Source organism: Rhinopithecus roxellana, chromosome 18, assembly GCF_007565055.1.
Source record: "Rhinopithecus roxellana isolate Shanxi Qingling chromosome 18, ASM756505v1, whole genome shotgun sequence".
NCBI classification, from domain to species: Eukaryota; Metazoa; Chordata; class Mammalia; order Primates; family Cercopithecidae; genus Rhinopithecus; species Rhinopithecus roxellana.
This window is the reverse complement of record NC_044566.1, coordinates 39133783-39157407: the sequence shown is the minus strand read 5'-3', so window position 1 is coordinate 39157407 and position 23625 is coordinate 39133783. Positions and strand designations below refer to the sequence as shown.

The following is a 23625-nucleotide window of genomic DNA, read 5'->3' as shown; positions in this document are numbered from 1 at the left end:
TTTTCTGAGTTTTTTCTCAGAAGGAAGAAAAATGAAGTTAAACATCATCCTGTTCTCTAGCCCTATATAGTGGCAAAGACATTTTTAATTACTATTAAATAAATTTAGTTGTGTTACTTTGAAGTTTAAATGCCACATCCAACTTTTAGTAGTTATTTCAGGTAGAATTGCATGAGAATTTTATATATTTAATTAGCTATTTTTTTTTTGATGATTAGTATGACTTATTTGCACATGAAGAATTATTGAAAATTAATTTAGATTTAATTTTTATTGGGATGGGCTCTGGAGCCCATCCCAATAAAATAACTTTATTTTAACCTATTTTCTTTTTATATAGTATATGAAATTATACTGAAATCTAAATAGCTTGAGTTTGACATAATTTTTAAAAATCTGAATTTGATGCTTCATGAATTAGTAAAGATTTACTCTAACAAGAAGTATCAAGCTTTTTTAGCCATAAAACCTAATGTGATAGCTGAATTTTTAGTTAGTAAAATATATTAATAATATTTAATGATATTTTATTAAACTGTAGTTCATATATAATATATTTGAACTAGTATACAGGTAATTTTTGATCAAGGTGACCACAATTTTTTTTTCTTAATAAGAAATGTACTCTAGGAATGCCTTATTGTTAACACGGGAAAGTGAACCAAAACATTATGCCATCATTTTTAACTTTTCATTAAATAATGACGTACACAAGCATTAACTTCAATACAGTTTCTTTGAAAGCTCTGCAGACTTATGTGAATTCTATTATTTGGTAAAATAATGCAACACCTAGGTCAATATGCTAAATAAAAATTTACAGAGGCTATATATAGAGAGATATTCACTTCAGTGTTCTCTCTTTTTATAATTTTTATATAATTTTTGTGTAATAGATGAAGTGTCACTATTCTCCCCTGGCTGGAGTGCGATTGCAGTGGCTCTTCGCAGGTGCCATGATAGTGCACTGCAACTTTGAGCTCCTGGGCTCAAGCAATCCTCCTGCCTCAGCCTCCCGAGTAGCTGGGACTCCAGGTGCATGTCACTATGCCCGGCTTTGCAGCATTATTTCTAAATGCAAGGAACTGAGAATAATAGTCAACAATATTTGAGTGATGCTTAGGATGATGAAATGAGATGACAGTCTCTTAAGAAGCCATTCAAAATGATAATTTTGAAAAATATTTGAGTGTATAGAAAATACTTGTAATAATCATTCAGTTATAATTTTACAAACGTTTGTTAAACATCCCCATGGTCTGAGCCCCTTACTGAGCTCTGAGTTTTGTGTCTTGCACATCGCTGGCACTCAGTAATGTGAAGACCAAAACAGAGTCTTTAGGAAGTCCTTCAGTTTGGTGTGCATAGAAAAAAAGATCTGTAATTTCATTCACACAATAAATTTATTGGTGGAGTGAATTTTGATGATCGTAATATTTTCATTTACAAACACTTTCAAGTCTCATGAATAGGCATATATTAAATAATTTTATAAATATAAGAAAATAAATATAGATACACAAACACAGACACACACAGACAGACTGACACACACAGACAGACACATACACACACATACAGTGCTCTTGTACCTTAAGCCACAGATTTTATCAGAGTTTAGATTCCAGACAAGGAAAGTAAATAATCCTCCTTTATCAACTGTAGTGCTGTAACACTAAAAGTCAAACATCATTAACAAAGTAGACACAAGCCGAACTACCAAATTGCTCTCATAATGTTAGAAAAAAATTATATTATAAAAAAACCCACACACAAAAATAAAACAGACAAAAAAAAACCCTAAACTCAAAAATCCTGTTACTCGTGTAGTTCTTACTGCTTTTTATTTGAATTGTTCTTTCTCTTGATAACTTTCTCATCTCTGAATCAGCACTGATATGTTCTTTATTAATATTTTCATTTCCTTCCCCATTAAACTCCTTGCAATATTAGGATCTAAACATATTTTATGTCTAGTTTGAATGAATACAGACAATTTTACATCACTTATTTCAGTATAATCTGTGTTAAATCATGTTAATATTTGCAAAACTTATTTGACAATGGATTTTATTAGAACAATGACACACAAACCAGCATAAAGCAGTGTTTATTTACAATATGTTATGTCATGTAATTTTCTAAAATTTAAAATTAATTTCCTAAATGTCATGATATCCATTTAATGTGAATGCTGCTGGTTAGGTTAATTCATTTTTTTTCTTTAAACTTCTTAATATCTGAACTTTTTTTTATTCAGAACTCACCTTATTACCTATAGAATAACTCAAAAGTATGTTAGATAACTTTTTACACAATTTCCAATGCAGTTTTCATATTCAAGTTTTAAAACTGATTATTTAGTAACAACTGTTGATGTACTCTAAGTGTTTGAATGTCACACCCAGGCCCATCTGAATCGAAGATTTAAAAAAAAAAAAAAAAATCTGAGGATCACAAGTTCAGAAACTTAGAACCGTATTTAGAAATTGCAAAGTATCTTTATTTAGCCATGATTTCTGCTGCTTTCAGATCAGTAGATGAGTAATACTAGCACACGACTGAAATTATGTGCATGGGGTGTTCTGAAAACCACAACCTCTCACTTAGAGAAGGAATGGCTCATAATTTCTCAATCAGATGTTGCTACCAATTGTACTGACTGGCACACCGTCTAAAAAAATAAATGCTTCTTTCCATTGCTATTCTCTATGATTATTTTTGTTGTCTTTATATTATTATTTTTTCTATTATTGTTGTTATCATTCATATATTTACAACCTGTGCAAATGGGACTCTGCTAGTACTGGCAGGCACATGTTCATGATCTTCATGGAAACTGTAATACAGAGGAGAAATACATGCTAAAAGCATTTGGGCTTGCAGGGTGCCCAGAAATCAATTGGCAGATACATAATAATGAAGAGATATTTGCCCACATTCAATACGCATATATTTTAGAAGGTATACAAATTCACAAAAGAGTCACTCTTCATTTTGATATACTTTGAAATACACATAATTACCCATGGCGTATGCTGGCTGTAATGATTAATTTTGTAATTGCGATTATTAGCTCTTACGAAAACAACATCTCTCACAATGTCATAATAATAAGTCTTAAAGAAAGTTTTTCTTTAACCATTCTTCTCAATAAGTCTATGGTGCTGTTATGTTAAACTATTTGACTTTGTGTGTGTGTGTGTGTGTGTGTGTGTGTTTTAAATACCATTGTCTTCCATTTCCCTAACTCTATCTTAGTATTTATTCATGTATTCGTGTATTTAACAAATATTTTTGTGTGCCTACGTGTGACAGACCACTTTCTGGCAAAGCTAATATAGCTATGAACAAAATATATAAAAGCCCTAGCTTTCAGAAAGTTTAACTGGGGCAAGACAAATAAAAAAATGAACAAGATATACAACACTCAAATGTAATGTGGATATAGGGGAGGAAGATCATACAAATGGAAACTGGATTCAAAAGGAATGGAGGTCAGTGGACTGATCTGTGAAAATGTGATATTCTTACAGAAACCTGAAGGAGGTGAGAGAGTCAACCTTGTAGATATTGGTATTGGTAGAAGGAAATTCTTGGGAGAAGGAACAGAGAGAGCAAAGGTATCACAGTTCGTTGTTTCTCCAACAAGAACTTCAAAGTAATAAATATGTTCAAAGTAAAATATATAGCAATACAGCTTTATTTATATAAATTATAATCGGAAAAACCAAAGCAATTATCTAGATTATTAACACATTAATTTCCCTATAGGTTGATTAGATGGGTATTCGTAAGTTACCCAGGAGAATATAATACATTTTATTGTTACAGTCTGATCCCTAATATTTCATAAAGTTAGCAAATGTGTACAGAGAAACTTTGTTTTGCCAGTAATTCTTTTGGGGCTCCAAACTCTCAAGGTAAATAAGTCCCAGGTTTTGCTCCCCAAAGAGTCATTCTTGTAGGAGAGAGAGACACAAGTATAATTCATGGTAATATAATTTAAGTATCACTATGGAAATGTACAGAATGCTACTGCAAGAGATGGATAGTTAATTTAGCTTAGGAAAGGATAGAAAGTGCTTCATAAAGAAAGATATGTTCTAGTGTGAAATTGTAAGAGGCTCAACATATTCAAGGCCAAGTAAAGGAGAGGTAAGAGAATTCATAAAGCAAACAAACAAGATAATTTAACATAATTGTCACATAACTCTTTTGAGGAAAGTAATTAAAGCTGCTTTATAGGAGTTGATTACTATGAGTTAGTGAGTGATCTTGTTTCCACATCAGCTAATGAAAACAATCATTATAATAAATTATAAAAGCTTATATTGACTGAGTGCTTTGTATGTGCAAAGTGAGTTTCATCAATCCTCAGAGCAACTCTGTAAAATGGGCACATTTGTAACTCCATTTTGGAAAACAGAATATTTAAATCAAGTAATCATTCAAAGGTCAAGAGAGTACCTGGTTGAAGCAGGAATAAACTACTTGTTCCTTACTATGAGGTCAAATTCTTAAGCCTTGCAAACTATAAGCAGTGGGAAAAGCTCTGAAACTGACTCATTGAGCTGAAGAAAATTACAGATGACTGTGTCCTATTCATTTTACAAACAAAGAACATTGAGTTAAATGAATTGGCTCCTTCTCCCTATTTACAAATTCGAAAGCAAAACTGGAAAACGACTCTAGTCTCTTTATTTGGTATTTCATATTTGACAAGATTTTCTAAAATAGTATTTTGCCCATTTGGAACAGATCTCATCTCTTTCCTTCCTATCAGCACATTTTCAGAACATGTCTGTTTAGTAAATCCTGATTCAAGAAACTTTACCCCAAATTTCTATTTTTGAGACCTTGGATACATTTATCTCTTTGGCAATGAGTTCTTCATTTTTATAAAATAAAAATTAAAAAAAAGTTGAATTGAATGTAATATCTTATACCTCTCAAAATCAATGGTAAATGCTGCTTTTTATTCTTCTAATTGTGCCCTTGGGTATTGCTGAAATGTCCATTACTATTGAAAATAATATTTTACATTTGTATAACTGAAAGAATCATCCAAATTTTAACACATTCACTTTTTGAAAAATAAGGTATCTGAATATTTTATTTTAAAATTCCCTGTACAGTGGAGAAAGCAGATATTCAAAAGGTTAATTTTAACACACTCATTCAGTAAGAGTAAAGAGAAATTCAACCACAGTTCTTCTGATTCAATGTCCGTTAAATACTCTGCTAAGTTCAGTGGTCTTTTGAATGAAGCACAGTTTTACGACCTATGATGTGACTAAATGAGAAATCAGAGCCATGAAACATGAACAAAAATCGAAAAGAGCAGGATCTGCCATCAATTTGGGAAAGAAGTTAAAAGTAAAATAACTACTGATGGAAGCATTTGAAATTGCTTGGAAAAAAATGGAAGCGAGCATTTCTTAATCAATCTTGGGATAGTTGGACACCTGATTTAAAAGGACGACTGATTGACTTCAGATCTGGAAAGCTGTCGGTGAAATTTTGTCATTAGAGTGTTATTATTCCATTCAAGGTTATTAATTCAACCTTTAGTATAACTTTAATGCTTTCTCTTCATTTGTCAGTTATTAGCTTTTGCCCTAGGTTGGATTTTAATTACATTTACTTTCTTTGTCATTAGATGTGATTTGCTAGGTCATTTTGCCATTTCAAAAATCAGTTGATGAGACGGCTGATGTACTTAATGAAACTTAGAGATGATTTTGTGTGAAATGATTCTCGCATTGTTATTTCAGTTCAAAATATGTTATAGTTTCTTTCTTGTTATATTTAGGATTAAAAAATCAATATGTGTGTCTGCAAGAAAGAATGTATAGACTACAGCAATATTTTGACTGTGATAATGCCATTCTGCTAAGATAGTTTATTATGGTGAGAGTATTATCCCAGAGAAAATCTTTTTTGTCATTGCCACTCAATGTTATTGAGAAACCCTTTTAACCCAAAAAATTAGTGATAGGCAACTTAAGTCAAAGACAATATATACTTTGTCCTATAATTTTTTTCTTATAAAAGTTTTTGAATGTTTATCCAGTTATGAGTTAAATCATTTGATAGATATGTGCATAATGCATATGTACATATAAAACAGTGCTTAGGGATATACTCTTTAGTATTCTTATGACATTTTATATGTGTATGTAAGTATGGATATATGTATGGCTGTTTGCAGCATACTAAAGTAAATGCCAGTGTAAAAAGTAGTGGAATGTAGCATGAGAACTGAATTGCTTTGTCTAGTGTCACTAGCCACATAAGCATTAGAAAACATGAGATAAGATGGCATAGAGATGCTATGAGCCAGTGGTGCAGGCTCTTGAAGCAAAATATTTGAATTCAATTTCAAACTTTTGTACTTATATAAGAATGAATTGGCAGAAATTGTTCTCTTTGTCTTAGTTTCCTAATCTGCAAAATAGGGATTATAAAATCTATTTTATAGATTAGGAGATATTTTTATGAAACTAATACAACATGAATTTTGTTCATATATAGATACATTGCTTATGTTTCCTTAAAAAATTATCACTTCTTGAATGCTGTTACTGTTATTACTATCACATAGCAACATTTTAAATTTTAATGTCAATTTTCCTCTTATATTACATGTATAAGTTATGAACCAAGGTTGTTTGTCAAAATATCTGCAATCTGTGAAGCATTTTTTTCTGTTTGTCTCTGCCTCCTATCTCTAGCCTACTTTGGGATTGTCTTAGGGTACAACTGTAGCAATAATGACCTGGAGGTCAATGACACAGTTCCTGTCCCTCTTAATCTGTGAGAGGCACCAAAAGGAGGGAGAACTATCAAGATACAAGAATATACCCTTTTTGTATTGTTCAGTAGCAAAATTTTGTGAGGAGAACAATACGGGAATATGATCATTCAGTTTATGCTAGTAATTTTTTAGAGACCAAAGTAGATATTCTTTTTCAACAGTTCAGAATTAGTAAACTATGGTTCTTGGAGTTTGAGATGGATTCTCAGCAAGACTCAGTCTTCTGTTTTGTACCTGGATATTGATTCTCATAATGTCATTGATGGACATTAAAATAGTATTTTTTTTTCTCCTTTCTGGCTCTGAGTCAGCTCTTCAAATGACCGTGAATTTATACTGAGCCAGAAGTGCTGAAGAAAACTTCATTACTGGCGGATAAAGTGCAACACCATCATTCATTTTTTAATTTAGGCTCTGCTTAAAGTGTTGGAGGTTGTAATCAATTACATTAACACATGATGCAATTTGACTCATTTGAGCAATTTTAATCAGGATTTCATCCTCATCATAGTGCTGAGACTGCTGTATTGAAAGAAAATAATGACCTTTTGATTGCAACAAGGGATGTTGTCTTTCATGATTTTGTTGGACCTTTTGGCAGCATTTGATGCAGTTAATCACGACATTTTATTGGCTGGTTTATAGATTTTGGTAGAATTTTCTCAAGTAAAATTAAAACCAATTCAAATGTTACCTCTCGGTGATCTATTTAAATATTTGTTCAGTAAGGTTCTTTGAGCTCTACTGTAGGGTTCTGTAAGAAAAGAGCTCCTTTCTTTTTTCTTCTTTCCTATTTATATTTTGTACAAATGCACTTTCTTATAAAAGAGTATTTTGGACTTTTATAACATCATAGAATGCTTTGGATAGTATTTAACATCTCTGGTTGAAAAATCAGTGAACTGTGTTTGCTGCTGAAATACCTTACATTGGCCAATTGTATTCCTTTATTAGGTATGTCTAGTTACACATCTCTAGCTCTTAATTTGGTTTTTTAGAGGGAGAGTGAGATTATATAGCATAGACATGTGGACATGCAGTAAATAGGAAACACGGTATTCTTCTCTAAGTCCAGATATTTTCAGAGGGATCTCAGAGGTCAGTGACCAAACTATCAATAAGGTAGCTCTTGACATCATGTAATACTTTATTTACCTTGGATGTTTAACTGTATCTACATTATATTTGCAATTATGCAGAAAGCAGCTGGAAGCCTCTTGATATTGTCTGACTCAGAGGCACAGGGAAAATACTAATGTATTTCATCTTTTGTGATTTAATTCATGAGAAACTTGAAATTTAAATGAATATTAAAGGATCAACAGTTGTTAAATATAAATGTATGTTTCTGGAAGAAAATGGTTAGCAATAGGCCTACAGATGATTCCTTCAATTCAATGGAGGGGTGTCCCCATGAAACAAAGAAGATACCCTGGTCAAATATACTCATAAATAGTGTAATGATGAACCTCTTACAAAAATGTTACTGGTATTTGCTGGTGAAAAAGCCCTTATCTATAAAATGTTCTTCAAATGTTGTACCTGTTTAATTGCTTAGTACAAGCACATGTAGAGCATAGGGATTTAAGAGCATGGCTCCCTGGTAAAGGTCCTGTATGCTATGTAAATATCAGAGTATAAAGTGGAGATGTATTACAACTAAAACAACTCTATTTTTATTTTAATCAGTGTAACTGCAAATATTGTTTAGAGACTTCGTATGTTATTCTGTTCTAGAACATACTGTCATGTAACAAAAAATAAATGCCTCAAAACAAACAACAACAACAACAAAAACAACAACAACAAAAAAACAAGTCAACCTCTGTGGCAGTCCCTGAACTTCTCTGCTTTGCTTGTACATTGTGACCATTTCTATGGCTCAGATTTTTCTTTTTTTTTTTTTTTTTTTTTTTTTTTGAGACGGAGTCTCGCTCTGTCACCCAGGCTGGAGTGCAGTGGCCGGATCTCAGCTCACTGCAAGCTCCGCCTCCCGGGTTCACGCCATTCTCCTGCCTCAGCCTCCCGAGTAGCTGGGACTACAGGCGCCGCCACCTCGCCCGGCTAGTTTTTTTTTGTATTTTTAGTAGAGACGGAGTTTCACCGTGTTAGCCAGGATGGTCTCGATCTCCTGACCTCGTGATCCGCCCGTCTCGGCCTCCCAAAGTGCTGGGATTACAGGCTTGAGCCACCGCGCCCGGCCTGGCTCAGATTTTTCATAAATCTCAAGTTCTGAGTGAGTCTGATTAGACAATGCAGTTCTTCTTTTTATTGCAGTTTCTCAGAGGATTGCTAAAGAAATTTTGTTTTTACTTATTTTCTATGTCTTTTTGGAAATAATACAGTATGTATTCCTTAAGATAATGAAATTAAATACTAAATATGATTCACATCATGGATAGTTATTTTAAATTGTATTTTAAATGAATTTGGAATTTTGTGTGAATAAGGATCCTTACATAAGTGGTCCTTTTTATTATAGTAGCAATAGTATTAAACTACTAATTATGTTAATATATTATATCTAAGCATTAATTTATCTTTTGATAATATTTCTGAATATGTCCCTAGGGATTTATAATTTTCAGAACATACTTTTTCATTATATTTATTCTGAACAATTTCTTCCTAAAAGTAATTCATTTTTATTTATTATTTACAGTATTCTGTTGCCCAAACATTAACACTTTATTCCTTGGTTGTCTGACTCTTCAACTCCCTAAGCCTGCATATTGTTTGAATCAACCTACTGCTTTTCCCAATCTTACTTCTGAATTTAATGAGACAAAAGCATGTGACAATGAGCTCTGAATTCACAAACATTTTCAATTTTATACAGCAATTCTTCAATATCCTTTAATCAAAACCCTCCTTGATTCTCAAAGCCTGAAGTTCACAGACTACAATTACACAGCAGATATCCTTACTGCAAACAAATAGCTTTAATAAGATATAAACTCCATCAATATTTTACCCTTTCAAACTAGAAAATTATCTGCATTGTAATACCACCTTCCCCTTAACCTTCTATCTTAAATGAAGGTGTTTTTGTTTTCCTGAAGTATAATTTCTCCATTTTAAAAAATCTGAAACACATACTTCCTTCCCAATGGGAGACTAATTCCATCAGTTGTCTTGTTTTCAGCTTCATTGTCATTCTTTCCCTGTCTAATTATTCTTGCCCATACCTCTCTATTTTAAATACAGTAGAACTAAGAAATAAACATAAGTACTGTGTGCATCTTGTGTAGCTACTAAAGTATTTCTCTTTCCCTCCAAATGGTACAAGTTCTTAAAAGAGTAGCCTATGGTTTATAATCTCCAATCTTATATTTATTTATTTAGTACCTTGCCTATTACCCAGCCAGCACTGTTCTTCCTGGTATTACCAAGGATATTTCAGTTACCAATTTCAATAGTTGTTGTGGTGGTAGTAGTTATTGTTGTTGCTTTGTATTACCTCATTTTTCTGAAGCATTTACTATTGGTGAGCATCCATGTTTTATCTAGTTTTTCTGATAAAATGTCTGGTCTCCTCTAACTTCTCTGTATGTTTATTGATTGTGTTCTTTCTTAGATCCTCACATCAGTTTGACTACTGAAACTTTAGTGCTTTCCAGGTTCTTTCACTGACCTACTCAATTCACTTATTTCCTTTGTTATTTTAAGAAGGTTCATGGCTTTTTACCAGTCCTAAATGTTGATAACTTCAAATCTCTCCCTTCTCCTACTATTGTCTTCTGAAATGCAGACCAAAACTTGTAATAACATGCAGGCTATCTACACTTTGATTTGTTTAACTTATCCAAAACTTTACTCGTAAGTGTTACTGTCCTCAAAACGTGCACGTGAAGACACCATCTTTAATCCACTCCCTTATATAAGCAGAACCCCAGAAGTAATCTAGGGAGAGGTTTCCATTATAGCATGTCCCAAATTCGTTGCAGGTATTGTTCATCTCTGCCCTCTTATCAGATGATTATCTCTCATCAAATGTAAGTTTATCTGTATACTCCAAAGTGTCATGAAATGTTACCATTTTGTTTGTGTCTTATGGTGTAAAAAATGCTTAGATTCTTCTTATATCCTCATATATGATATCTTAACAAGTCACTCGATTTGGTCACATCGATATATTAAATAACTCTCAAAACTGTTTCATATTTCCTATTACCTCCACCTCCAATTCTTTTGTTAAGAGCTTTTTCATATCAACCCTGGATTATGACCAGAGCCATTTAATTAGCCTTCATGAATCTAATGTACCTTCAAACTCAATCCAATCTCTATAGTGCTGCCAGAGAGCTCTTCAAAACCTAGCATTCAATTTCTTTGTTTAAAAAAAATCTCAAGATCATTATCCACTTTTAAAAGAGCAAATCAGTAAGGCACATAAAACACACCTTCATATTGCAGCAGCTGGCTGTACTGGCAATCTGGTCCTTTTACCCAAATATTCTAATGGTTCATAACACTTTTCTTCAAGAAAACCTTCACTGATTTCCCTAAGTTGGGAGACACATCACAGTGTTTTTCTATAATCCTAATTACAATAATATTTACCCTGTAATGTTTCAGTTTGCTCATGATCCAATTAGGCCATGGTCCTTTCAAAAACTGTGAATCTGTATGAATTAATAAATATATCAGCATTAAAATATCCTGTATTTATGAGTTAGTAATAGAAAGGCTTAAATATATAGACCACTTGTTTTAGAATGTTATTTTCTTTTCTGTCACTTGACTATATTAGCTGGCATATCAATTATTCTCTTTCAAGTAGTGCCAGTAAACACTCATCTCTAGCATTTGAATTTTGTTTCTGCGTTTTTGCTTTAGAAAGCACTATAGAAACCACGAAATTTCTAAGCAAAGAGAAACATAGTTTTGGAAGTAAAATTTGAACATAGACTTTGCACGTGAAACTTGAGATGAATCATTTTAATTTAATTTAATTATGTATACTTGTGGGGTAAAATGTCTTGTTTTGATCTATCTATCTATCTATATATATGAAGATTCAATCAAGCTAATTAGCATATCCATCACTTCATCAACTTAACTATTTTTATAGTCACATCATTAAAAATATTATTTTAACAAATTTGAAAGATACATTAGTATTAACTGTGGTTACCATGCAGTGCAATAGATCACTAAAATTTATTTTTTTCAGTCTAACTGAAACTATGTATCTTGTGATTAATATCTCCCTTATCCCCAACACTTTTCAGGCCTTCCTCCCAAACCCAGACTGTCTTCCTACTCCCTTTCCAAGAGATAAACCATTTCAGATTCCATATATAAGGTAAGATCACGCATTATTTCTCTTTCTGTGCCTGGCTTATTTTACTTAGCATGGTGTCCTCACATTCCATCCATGTTGTCATTAATGATAAAATTTCTTATTTTTTAAGGAGAGATAGGTTTTTGTTAGAATGGAGTAAAATCAATTGAGGCTATGTCTCAGGGGAGGAAGAAGATCGGCATGGCATGGAAAAATCTGAAGTCTCAGCAGAAATAAAAAAGAAATATATTTCAGACAGGAGGAACAGAGTACAGAATATATACAGAAACAGGAATTAAAATACGATTTATTAAAATATTTCCTAAACCCATATGTTAAAAATCTTTCATCTTTCAGTTGCAGTTCATCTTGTACTTACCTACATCTTCTCATTTAATTATAAAATAATATTATTTGCTATTTCTCACATTATGACAAAATTAAGTCTTTTAAAGTTTAGTTGATTATTTTTGTTATTAAAAACAGCAATTGCTCATTGTAGGAAATTGAGAAAAAATAAACAATAACTGTATTTTTTTAACTTTCCTAAATAATTTTTGACATTGATAGTTTAAATGTTTTAGAGTTCATTTGAGCCTCTACTGAAGCTCTCTGCTTAATTTTATAATCAGCAAATCTCAAGATATGAAAATTTGGTAGAAAAAGAGACTAATTTTATTAACATGTATGTGATACATAAGTTATATAACTCATTTTATTTTGGAAATTGTGAATAAGAGTATGCTGACGTAAATATCTCAAGGCTTTAAATGATTTACCATTGTGAAGTTATTGACGATCAAAATTATGACCATAAAATTTACTAATATTTTAATGTACTCTAATTATATTCTAACGCCTTGGAGAAATAAGACTATATACAATATAAATAACCTCAAGCAAAATTTAAATCAGAGTTTTTTTCGTTTCAATTTGAAATAAAATTCTATTAATCCTAAAGGAATTCCTACCTTTTTGTCTATTTGAGATTAAGAAAAAAATCCTAATTAAGACAGTATTTATCATATAAACAGTTGTTCAGGCTTAATAATAATAATTTATAAGTAACCTTATGAAATTTTAACAACTTGGTTCTCTAAATCTATATCGCTATTTATAATCCATCAAGAGAGTTTTAATGTTCAGACTCCCATCATGTGTTTCTTCCTTTATTTTTAATTTTTTTTGCCAGCTTCTTTTCCTGAATGATATAGATTCATATATGAAGCTCCAACTTGATTTTGAAGAGACCAGATAAGGAGTATAATTAGTAAAAGTAATAATCAATGAAATGATAAAAGGAGAAAAAAATGAAACACAGGAAAGCTAATTCCGAAGGGTCTACTTTTTCTGCAAGCAAAAAAATAGGATTCCCTATTTAATAAATGGTGTTGGGGAAATTGGCTAGCCATAAGTAGAAAGCTGAAACTGGATCCTTTCCTTACTCCTTATACGAAGATTAATTCAAGATGGATTAGAGACTTAAATGTTAGACCTAATACCTTAAAAACCCTAGAAGAAAATCTAGGTAGTACCATTCAGGACATAGGCATGGGCAAGGACTTCATGTCTAAAACACCAAAAGCAACGGCAGCAAAAGCCAAAATTGACAAATGGGATCTAATTAAACTAAAGAGCTTCTGCACAGCAAAAGAAACTACCATCAGAGTGAACAGGCAACCTACAGAATGGGAGAAAATTTTTGCAATCTACTCATCTGACAAAGGGCTAATATCCAGAATCTACAAAGAACTCAAACAAATATACAAGAAAAAAACAAACAACCCCATCAAAAAGTGGGCAAAGGATATGAACAGACATTTCTCAAAAGAAGACATTCATACAGCCAACAGACACATGAAAAAATGCTCATCATCACTCGCCATCAGAGAAATGCAAATCAAAACCACAATGAGATACCATCTCACACCAGTTAGAATGGCAATCATTAAAAAATCAGGAAACAACAGTTGTTGGAGAGGATGTGGAGAAATAGGAACACTTTTACACTGTTGGTGGGATTGTAAACTAGTTCAACCATTATGGAAAACAGTATGGCAATTCCTCAAGGATCTAGAACTACATGTACCATATGACCCAGCCATCCCACTACTGGGTATATACCCAAAGGATTATAAATTATTCTACTACAAAGACACATGCACACGTATGTTTATTGCGGCACTATTCACAATAGCAAGGACTTGGAATCAACCCAAATGTCCATCTGTGACAGACTGGATTAAGAAAATGTGGCACATATACACCATGGAATACTATGCAGCCATAAAAAAGGATGAGTTTGCGTCCTTTGTAGGGACATGGATGCAGCTGGAAACCATCATTCTTAGCAAACTATCACAAGAAGAGAAAACCAAACACCGCATGTTCTCACTCATAGGTGGGAACTGAAAAATGAGATCACTTGGACTCGGGAAGGGGAATATCACACACTGAGGCCTATCATGGGGAGGGGGGAGGGGGGAGGAATTGCATTGGGGAGTTATACATGATATAAATGATGAATTGATGGGTGCTGACGAGTTGATGGGTGCAGCACACCAACATGGCACAAATATACATATGTAACAAACCTGCACATTATGCACATGTACCCTAGAACTTAAAGTATAATAAAAAAAAAAAAAAATAGCCAAGTACCATATCTTGGCATTGACAGATTAATCAACAGTTTATAATATATTATACTCTCTTTTTAGGATCATCTCCCTCTGCTCCAGCAAAAATAAAATATTCACTCTCTTCTTAACTCCCATGGGATAAGAAACATACAATTCTTGCCACATTATCATTTTTTTCTTATTATTTTTTTCCTCTAATGAATTTAGTCTTACAGAAGCCCATCTTTCCCATTGCATTTATTCTAATAATATCAATTTATTTTTTCCAATTGCAAGGCAACAGCTTCCCAGGACCACTCTATTGTCCCACCATATTCTACTTTATATTATCAGTTTGTTTTAATGCACTTTATTAAATCCCACTTGCTGATAGATACAAAATATACCTTATGTATTTGGTAACTAAGAGATTAAGATTCTCCTATTACATATACTAAATACCAAGAAAAATTATATTGTCATTCATGGAAAAGGTATATGTAGTTAACGACAATTTTATGATCCAGATGTAATTTACTTACTGTATAAGAGTGTAATTATTTCTGTTTATATTTGTAATTTGCACTATTACATGGAATCAATATTATTTTACCAAGGATATGGCCATAAATAAGATTTATAATGTAGTTAACAATGACTCATATTAGTCAGATATACAATAATGCCTATGAAGCTATTCTGGAAACATGTTTTAATTTAAATTGAAAGCAAAAATGTGGCTAGCTCATAGAATAAGTATCCCCTAATTAACACCTTGAATAGGTGAAATTGTACTGAGATGATAACCAATAAACTGTCACAGAAATGCCTATTGGCAGAAGACGTTCAAAAAAGAACTAATTCATACTTTCACCTTAAGAAGTGTAATAGTGTATATTTTTTTAAAAAGAAGTTTTTGCCACACAAAATAACCTTATGTTTTATTGAGGATTTGATGAGATACATTGTAACAGTATCTCATAATCATAATGTTTATGATAGATTAAGAGAGCTTAAGTAAATGTATAAGGTGAGCATGCCATCATTGAAATAAAATTTTCTGAAAAACTGTATGGAATGTTTATATTATTACTATTGTTTATATTTAATCATTTAAACAATTTATTTTAATTTCAGCATACTCAATATTTAAAAATAAATTTTTAAAGATAATTTACAGAAGTAGATGTTATTATTTCAAGAAGATAGTGTATTCAGTACTTTCATAAAAATAGCTAGTTTAGTAGAAAATATTTCTAGTAAGATCAAGATTAAAAGTTTTATACAGAGATGTTCACTTAGTTTGAATGTATTTTATAGTCACAAAATATCCCATTATGTGTCTTATTCCATAGCCAGCTATGATAAGACAAAAATTTTGCTGAAGTTCTCTTGTTAGGACTGAGCAAATAACTTAAAATCTGTGCCTACAAACAGGCTGACAATATTGCAATTTTGATATATTAGCTGTTCTTTAAATTATATCACTAATACATATTTTTAAGATAAATATGATAATACATCATTGTTAGTGAATTATATTCTATAGAAAATTTTCACATTTTAACTGTTGTGTTTCATGTATGATGAATGCAAAAGTACTAAGGAAATATATATTAATGTATAACTACTTTTAAAAAAGAAAAGCAATAAACATACACACAGAGTAGTACTGCTAAAATTATCTTGAAGACTTACTTTTAGAGTTAACTCATGAAATAGAAATTTTCATTTGCTGCTCAAAATTATAATAATGTTGGGATCCCAAAGTACAATTTATCTAGAAAGATTGCCTCTCACTCAGCTGCATAGATCAATAAAAGCTTAATATTATTTTTTTAAATTATATAGTATACATACCTCAGATACATATGTTAAATAATGTTATTGAGTAAGCTAAGAGATAGTATATAAACAATAGAAGATAAGTATGCATCTATGCTATTCACTATAATAGGACTTTCTGCCATCACAAAATTCCCCAGAAGATGTCAATGCAAGGCTGTAAGATATTACATTCCAAACAGAAAACTGAACTAAATCAATGAAAGTCACTGGGGACATCATGAGTATAGCTACAATGTCAACTCCAAGTGAAAAGATGCCAGTAAATTTGTTTGGAGAAAATTTGTTAGATAAAACAAAATAATTTTAAAAGATAGTTACGTATTAAAGATATACTTTAAAAAGTAACATCACTATACAACTGAAAAAGTACTATTTATGAAGGTCTTTTAAAATATAATTTTTCTTTTACATATACTAGTGACCAAAATCATCCAAATAGGAGAAATGCTGGGAAAATTATTTGAGAAATAGGGAGCTGAAAATTTTTACTTTTAAGATTAAATATTATATCAGTTCAAATTTCCTTTTGATCATCTGTGTGTCTGTGTGTGTGTATTAAAAAGACACAAAAGCTCCATTTTATGAGAGAGAAGGAGAGAGACAGAGAGAGAGAGAGATGGTTGCACAACATGACAACTTATACAGCCATCCAGTGACCACACAGGGCCATTTCTACAAATCCTTCTCTACAGGGAGAACTTTATATCTGTTCAGTACTTGTTCTCCCTTGTCTTTCTAAAATCTTTTCTAGACCTTACTAACCTATTTACTGCATCATAAATTAATTGTGACAGAAAGAATGGAAGTCTGTATTTTTTTCGGTTAGAAAAAACATGTTATAAACAGTTGCCAATGACAAGTTTATAACTAGATGATATCCTAATATATAAACAAAACAAATAAAAAAAGGAAAAATTCACACATCTCTTAGCTATGCACTTTTGAAAAACCTCCAAAGAAGCATATAAATACCTCTCCAAATAAAACCAAGAATAGACATATATCTGGAAGACAGCCAGTAGTAATAAAGCTTCTCAAATAGAACTCCAGTGCATGTCACATTTGAGAAATGAGACCATGCAATGTGTTGCTTACAGTCCTCTATAAATAGTTTAGTTTACGTGTTGTGTGTGCATGTGTGTAACAAAAGATCATTTTAATTTTTATTAGTAAAATAGAAATTTTACCCAATAATTTATATTTTACTTAGGTTTCTGGTTATGTGTGAGGTTGAAATTACATTTCTGAGTTATACATATCATAGAACTGCCAAAATGTTTTCACATAATTAAAAGCAAATGGTGATCATTCAAAAATCATTCTCATAGCAGCTTGTACTAAATGTGAACACATACTGCTGAAACTAAAATCAACACAAGAAGACGTTTGGTCAGTGCAGAATGTGTAAATATTTTGATTACTGAATTCTTAATAATCTTAGCAAAACTATAAAATCACAAAATATAAAGAATCATACTTGAAAAGAAAAGTTGAGTTTACACTGGGAAAATTTCTTCAAAACCTGCATGCTTTTCAGTTTCTCATTTATTTCAGTGTTACTTGGGACATCGGTTAACAGTTTAATTCTATAGGTCTACAAGATTTGCTAGATCTTCAGAACCTCAACAATATCTGGTACAAACTGAACAACACCAATACATACTTATTGAATGGAGTATGTAATAGTTAACCATAATTAATCTTCAGATACTTTTGAAGATTTTATTAGATTTTTCTTACCTTTGTATAATAAAAATTGTGATATAATGTATTGATTTTAATGATCATCACAGTACATATCTTATTCTTTTTCCATATTTTATTTTGGGAACAATTATTTATTTGATAAAAATTTGATATTTCCTGTAACACGTGGTGTTATTTGAGGTAATGATGAACATTTAGAAGTTAAGTTTTAGAATCTAGTATCCTTGCCTCTGTGTATATCTTTCAACTTCTGAGATAACCTGAGCTTCCAAACTCTTTCATTTTAAGAAATGACTTCTTGGTATCAAATGTATGTGATGACAAACACATTGATTTAAGGTTTTTGAACATGATGGTTTGCAAAGCTAGATGATGTTGACAATATAAAAACTGCAATAAAACCTTGTCAATAGACAAACTCCAATAAAACATTGTTTAGTTGACAATCATTCTCAGTGAAAAACATGTTCATAAAAAACAATGAAATACTTTCATAACTAACCATGAAATAACTATATATTCTCAAAGCAGTTCACAGTATTGATATTTATTACCGTCATGCACCACTTAACAGGAATATGTTCTGAGAAATGCATCATTAGGCAAATCTGTTCTTGTGTGAACTCCATTGAGTGTACTTAAGTAGTATAACCTACTACACACCCAGGCTACATGGTATAACCTCCTGCTCCTAGGCTACATACCCATATAGCATGTTACTGTACTGAATACGGTAGGAAACTGTAACACAAGTTTAAATATTTATATACATAAATATATCTAAAGATAGAAAAGTAATAGTAAAATTTTGGTATAGAAGATAAAAATTGGCACATCTAAATAGAACAATTACTGAATGAAGGTTACAACATTGGCAGTTGTTCTGGATAAGTCAGTGAGTGAGTGAATGTGGAGGTCTAGGAGATAGCTGTACATTACCATATTCTTTATAAAGACTGTACACTTAGACTATGCTAAATTCATAAGACATTTTTCAGGTTTTTTTTAATAATTAATACTAGCTTACTGTAGGTTTTATACGTAATACACTTTTTCCTATGTAAATCTTTTTACTTTTCTGTAATAACATTTAACTTGAAACAAAAACACATTTACATATGTAAAAAATATTTTCTCTATATTCTTATCCTATAAGCTTTTATTCTTGCTGTTTTTCCTTTTTTTTTTACATTTTAAAAATTTTGTTAAAAATGAAGGCACAAATGCACACATTAGCCTAGGCCTACACAGGGTCAGAATCATCAAGATATCACTAGGCAACAGGAATTTTTCAACTTCACTAAAATCTTATGGGACCACCATTGCATATGAGGTCTGTCATTAATCAAAACATTATTATTGCAGTTCCTGATTGTATTTCAAATGTATTATGATTTGTTATCACTACATCCTTACCTATAGAAAGTCACCCAAAATAGAATTAAAACTGACAAAGATCAAGTTAACAACAAAAAGCAAAAGTAATAGAATATCAATGCCTGTGTAGTAGTTTACTTATGAGAGAGTATGTTTGTTATCATGGCCAATTTTCCCCATATTCTTTGCCTTCATCCTGTTATTGAGCAGATTTTGGTATCAAATACACATTTGTTAATATCATACCTGCTCACATAAAATAATTTTAGGCAATTTATATTAACAATTATATAAAATCACCAAACATACTAAAAAAAAAAAAAAAAAAAAGCCAATTGTTGACTGAAGCTCTATTTTGTATCAAGCAATGTATACACTTTTTTTATTTAATTAGCAAAATAGAATAAAACAAGGAAGAGAAAACTTTGTGATACACACATTCTTCCATTTTATAGAAAAAGGAAATGGATCACACTTGGTTAAGTAACTTGCTCAATTCTAAAGTGCATTCAAATTCAGAGTTCTACAATGTAAAATTCCATGCTTTATAAATATATACTAGTCTATCCATAATATATTGTCAAAAATTAGACACTAAGGATATAAGAGGAAGAAGAAATCCTACAGAGGACTCATTTTATTAATGATAAAATCCAAAATTTAGTTCTGAACATCTGAGGACCTAAAATTATTATCTACCAAAATTGTTTGCATAGCTGTTACTTTCTATATTCTTTAGGTTAAGATATGTCTTCTGGAGCATTCATTTTCTTCACATAAACTTTTGATAAGAGCAGCTTAGTGCACAAAACATTTTAAATCTTTGGCAAAATATATACGAGAAGTATTTTCTTGATTTTACTTCAAAAAGATCTGCATATTCTGAATACCAAGTGTATGTGCAGACAATACTAGTGATGCTTTATTGAAAAGGTGAGTGCATTTGAACTCTATTCTGGTCTTAAAGGGAAATGGAGAGTGTCAAATATACACACGCTTAGGAATATTAACAATATGAATCTGACCTCTTCTTGTCAAGCAGGGGTCAAATAAGCTAAAGTATCCAAATGGGTCATAGGTTAACATACTGTGTCATGGGCCTTATTCTGGAATCTCTAAAGGGCTGTACTGTGATGGTGCTCTAGTATGTTTCTTTCTCTATTTGATGTTAAAGGGATCAGAAATAGAGTTTCAAAGAGCAATATGAAAGTGATATAAGGTGTTCAATCCAAAGATTATGAAAGATGATTTTATGAAGAAAATCAAAGGTGCTCTATTTGCAACCAAGGCTATTTCAAAACTATTGAAAATATTTCTCTGGAATCAGAAGATATATATATGTAATCTGCTATAATGAATAATAGTTACAGGTGAAATCTAATTAAATAAAATATCATTGCAACAAAAACATATAAAATATAAATTGTGAACACTTTTCTGTACAAGATCTAATGCAAAATAAAAATCACTTACAAAACTTAAAAATAATAACCTGAAAGATGGGAGAAAGTTTTAAACTTTTAGGTTGATTGATGCTTATGTTTTCAAAACCTCCTCACAGACAGTATTTTTTAGATTTAGAAAGTATGACTTGCCTGAAATCATAGGGAGCAAAAGTGTCACTCTTTAAAATCGGCATCACCAGTTTCAATCTGTAAAATCTACTGTTGCTAATCATAACAGGAACCACCCTGTGTATGTTTAAATGCCTTTATAAAAAACATATATTCATGAATCTAATATTTGTAATAGACTTTTCGGGTAGATATTACTAGTATCATAACTTCATGTTAAGAATACTAAAGGTCAAATAAGTTTAACATCCCTATGCAGTACTATTTGCCAAAATCAGCCCTGAAATCCAGGTCTTTTAATTTGAGATTACATATTTTTCATACTATGCTGGATTGCTAGACTGTACTTCATACTCAAATCACTCCATTAATTTCAGCACAGTATAGGAAATTTATAGGTTCTTTGAAGTTTCCTGTATTACATTGGATAGAAATAATACACAGAAATTAAGAATTCCAAAGTTACACAGAACTCTTTTTGTAATAAAGTGTGTTTTTAAAATGAGCAAATAAACTTTTGCTTTCTTTATCCATTTACCACCAAAATCCTCAATACTAACCTTCCTTCATTGTCCTCACTTTCACATATTCCACAGGCCATTGTGATCTGTCTCTCCTTTTATTAATCTACCGAAAGAGCTCCTATGTAAGTCACTAAAAACTTGTTAATTGCCAAATACAATGACCTTCTCTCAGTTTTTACCTAAGTGACTTCTCTGAATCATTTTCAATCTCATTCATGTCATTCACAATCTTCTATTGAAAATTCTTTGATGTTGACTCAGCCTTTGCTTTTTAATTTTTGGAAGAATGTTTTTCAAACTTGTTAGATGGATCCTCTTATTCTATATCTCCAATCTGCCTACAGGGCTGAAGTCATACCTTCATTGACTTAATGGATGTTTCTCTGATATTTTACTCAGGAAACTAAAATCTTTCCAAAATCCAACCCACAGTCTACTCACAGAGTCAGGATTTACTTCTGATTCTGCAAGTAAATTAAAGACAATACTGCATGTAGATCTCTCTACTCTCTGACTTATTTCTCTCTACACTCATCCTCATCCACTCTGCTCCATCTAAATAATAACTTTTTATTTACTTTTCCCACTAGCTGGAATACTCTTCCCCAGGTTTATGCATGACTCTCTCTCAACTTCAAGTCCTCATATTTAAAATTCCTAGTATTCTTTTGTCTCCATCTCCTTTCTTGCCTAATTTTCTTCACAGACCTATCATCATTTTCCAGATTATATATTTTTTCCATATCTGTTTAACGCCTGTCTCCTCTACCAAAAATGAAGTACCTTCTGATCAAGGGTTGTTACCGGTTTTCTTTGTTGCTCTAGCCATCTGATATGACTTGCCCATGTCCTCACCCAAATCTCATCTTGAATTGTGGTTCCCATAATCCCCACATGTTGTGACACAGACCAGGTGGAGATAATTGAATCATGGGACGGTTTCCCCCATCCTGTTCTCTTGATAGTGAGTGAGTTCTCATGAGACCTGATGGTTTTATAAGGGGCTTTGAACTCCTTTTGCTCTGCACTTCTTCTTTCTGGCACCATGTAAGATATGTTTTTGCTCTTCCTTAATCTTCCATCATGATTATGAGGACTCTCCAGCCATGTGGAACTGAGTCCATTAAACCTCTTTTTCTTTATAAATTACCCAGTTTCAAGTATGTCTTTATTAGCAGCATGAGGACAGACTAATACACCATCTATAGCACTTTGCTTGGTAAATTCAACTCATTGTTGAATAAATTGGTGAAAGAATATTTCACTCCTTTCTTTTATATACTTTCCACATAAAAATAAATATTATTTGTGTCATATTATTTGGAACATAATTTAATTGAGGCCCACGGCATCGTATTTTGCTCTTTGTCAGTGTCCCTGTCTAAGTGGCATTAGTGACTCTTTGCTCTTTTTTCTCAGATCTAGTATCACAGAAACATGAGCAACATATTTCTAAAACACAGATTTGATCCTTTTAATCTCTCATAATAAAAGCATTTACCAAAGGACAAAGTTCAAATCTGTTTTCATTTTACAACAAGTTCTTCACAGTCTTAGCCTAATACACAGTTCCAACTCCTCACACTCTCCAGAATTATTTCCACATTGTAACTATACAAAAATAATTATTGTAACCTGATCATAGTCCTTTTTCACATGTGTCTGAGAGCTTTTCTTTAGCGCAAAGTTAACTATCCTTCTGCTATCCAACTGGAAAATGCCCTCTCAAGCTTTCAAAACATCTTTTATATGATATCTTCTCTGACCTCTTCAGGAATAATTATCACACATTATGCTGTTCTAAAATATCCATTCTTCCTGGAATTATTAGCATCATAATATTGTGCTTATGTAATTCCCTGGTGAA

The 23625-nt window shown here is 31.8% G+C and overlaps 1 long non-coding RNA gene across 1 annotated transcript in view; it reads right to left on the bottom strand.

The window, feature by feature from the left end:
* Positions 1 to 314: 314 nt before the first annotated feature.
* LOC115894630 overlaps positions 315 to 23625 on the bottom strand; it is a 72038-nt gene continuing 48727 nt past the window's right edge. Inside the window, exons 2-3 of the long non-coding RNA XR_004054776.1 lie at positions 11384 to 11445; positions 315 to 1071 (exon numbers count right to left, since the gene is read on the bottom strand). This is a non-coding gene — a long non-coding RNA (uncharacterized LOC115894630). The remainder of the gene's footprint in view (positions 1072 to 11383; positions 11446 to 23625) is intronic.